The sequence below is a fragment of the Nanorana parkeri genome, unplaced genomic scaffold (genome assembly GCF_000935625.1).
Source record: "Nanorana parkeri isolate BGI_ZX_2015 unplaced genomic scaffold, ASM93562v1 scaffold1007, whole genome shotgun sequence".
NCBI lineage: Eukaryota > Metazoa > Chordata > Amphibia > Anura > Dicroglossidae > Nanorana > Nanorana parkeri.
The window spans coordinates 524,120-527,186 of NW_017307275.1; positions in this window are offsets into that span (position 1 = coordinate 524,120).

Genomic DNA, 3,067 nt, shown 5'->3' on the forward strand with positions numbered 1-3,067 from the left:
GGTTGCGCCACGGGAGGGGGGGGGGGTGCAAGTAGCTGGTCTTGCCTAGGGTGCAAAATAGTCTGGCACCGGCCCTGCATGTGATAATATTTTATTGAGGGAGAACAGTGCTGGAAATGATATGTAAGAGAGAATGGCGTAAAAACTGTTTGCCATGAAGTGGGATTGACCCCAGTAGTGATGCCCTCTATGCTTTTGGAGAAAGACTTCCTCTGTGCAGTGTCCTATGCACTGGGAAAACAAATATTATTAATGCATCTGAAAATAATGTGTCAGCAAAGTGCTGATATAAATGTGGTAGGGGTGATCACTAAAGAGAGTATGCAGTTTCCCCTAGCAACAGTGCCAGAACTAGAGGTTTTTCCAGGAAAACTTTGGTGCTGCCTTGGTAGGTAAGAGTGTGCTCTCAATGATAGAAGATAATTTGTATGTGTAAAAAAAGAGTCACAGGTTCACAGTATTGAAAATGTGTTGATGCATTCTGCTGTGACTAAAGATCTGGTGTGCCAAACTGACAATGAGCCTGGTCACATTGTGGAGTAGATCATTGTCACTAATGCAGAGAGAATGATAGTGGATATGGTGCATAAAAATGCTCTGGAAGGCAATTGTGTCAGTTAGCTGAGATGACATATTGGCTGTGGAACATTCCTCTTTTGTATGGGCTCAGATGGCAGCTCCAACTTCCTTCTCGTCTGGATTTATCCAACACTTCTCTGTCATGATATGAATACATGACAGCATCCAAGTTCTACAGTTCTTTTCCCCCACATCATCAGCAGCATTTGCTGACAATGTTCTCCGATTTTTTTTTTTTTACCGGATCTCTTCTGTTTCTTTTGTTCTTTTTTTTTTAAATGCATTTTTGCATTACCAAATGTGCCTACAGTTGTACACGTTTTTCTAGATACTTCCATGTCCACAGATGCTTCCATTTAATCACAAATGGACATCTACCTAATGTTGCTTGACATGAATCCTTTTATTGCCTAATTTCTAAACTCTATCAGCTACCTGTCCTCATCTTTCCCTATTAAACTACACCTTTTCAAATAACCTTTATTAATGCTAAAGGACTGAACAGTCCTCATAAACATTCCGCCCTCCTACGTGAAGTGAAATATTTCCGACTGATGTACTACTAGTCCAGGAAATCCACCTACTCTTCACTTCAAACATTTTCCACATCTGTTCCTGTCTTCTTCAAATAAGAATAAAGCTGGAGTCCTCATTGCGATCAACTCTTCTGTCTCCTTCCCGCTGACTAACGGCATCTCAGACCCTTTGGGTAGATATGGCATTCTCGTATGTACCATTAATAACATGTTGCGTACTATTGTTAATCTATATTCTCCGAATGTGGGTCAGACCAACTTTATGCGAAAAATCTTACGCCATATTACAAAAAATTGTCAAGATGTGTTGCTCATCGGAGGAGACTTTAATGCAATCAGCGATCCTCTCATGGATTTGCCCGCATTAAACAGCCGCTCTCACTACTCCCTTGGTAAACTTTTCCATGGATATGGCCTGCTCGATGTGTGGAGGTGTCAGCACAGCAGTGGAAAGCATTACACCTTTTTCTCCCACTCTCACCACTCCTATAAGGATAGGTATGTTTTTGACGGATTATGGAATACCCACAAAGCATTTATCAGGGGAGATGCAATTAAACTGCGCTCCTATGCAAAAAAACAACGCTCTTCCCAAATTGACCAACTACTACTCTCTATTACTAATACTGAAGAGCTTAATAAAAAATCACCTTCACATCTCTTATCCACCACCCTCCTTGAACTAAGACAAAAATTAAGATTATTCCTCCTCCACAAATGTGAGTACTTTTTGAAATATATTAAAGCAGACTCCTCTGCACTTGACAACAAGGCAGGCTCTTGACAAGGTAGAACATAGTCCCATAACAATTTTACACCCAAACTCCCATGCTGCTATGCCACCACCCTCCAATAATCCCCACCTCCCAATTAAGACACCACACTCGAGATTGGAGTTAAAATGGCTGTAGCAGCCTTTTATTACAAATTTCAAGTGAAACAGGGTGTGTATAAATAACACGTTTACTTATAACAAACATTATAAATATATCTCTAACTATATCTGAGGTCTATGAAGGCACCTTTTTACTGAGATTGTCGGTCTCTGCAAACCACTTAAACACTGGTCCCTAGCCGCAACACACAAGACTTCCACATATTCTCCCTCTTCTAATCAACCCTGATGGTACCTGACGCTTGTTAAACATCCTGAACACGTGGGACTCAGCAAAAGCCCCTCTCTATTTATTTTTCTAGACGCCGAAAAGGCGTTCGACAGGATCCATTGGGATTTCCTGAAAGAGGTATTATTAAAATCTGGTTTTGTGGGCCCCCTCGTCTCCAACGAGTTTTTGATTTCTAATGGCACGTGCCAAGGATGCCCCCTTTCACCCATCACATTTGTTCTTATAATGGAACCACAATGGAACGACTCTTGTACATTTCCACTTCCATATCCATGGTGCCCCAGTGGGTCTTACCAAAAACCAGATCAGTCTCTTCGCTGACAATATAGTTCTTATTCTTACATGTCCACTTTCATCTCTGGGTTAATATTGCACGTCATCTGCAAAAAAAAGATGATTTCCTGTATGGGCAAATTTTCCAGATTTTGTCTGCTCCATGTGGGAGGAATTCTAATGGTTACCTCACTAGAGAGGACATCAATGATGCACGAACAATGTCACAAAACACATAAGAAAAAAAGAGCATATCAACTCATGTTTTTATGGATATTCGCATGTAGTCAAAAAACTTCTCCTCATGCTCACACAGATGATTATACATGGCCCAGAACTGGCCTCATTCATCCCGATTATCAATCACTGGGTGGACCCAGAACATACATCTCTCCTTTCCCTTCTCCTCCTCCAGCTCTAGAAGCAGCACTGTGGTGACAGCGGCTGCTGCCATGCAGCACACCCTATGTAGATCAAGCATATTCTCCGTGCAGAGCTAGCTAATAAAACACTAGGAACACTCTTCACATAAGCAGGAAACAGGAAAATAAA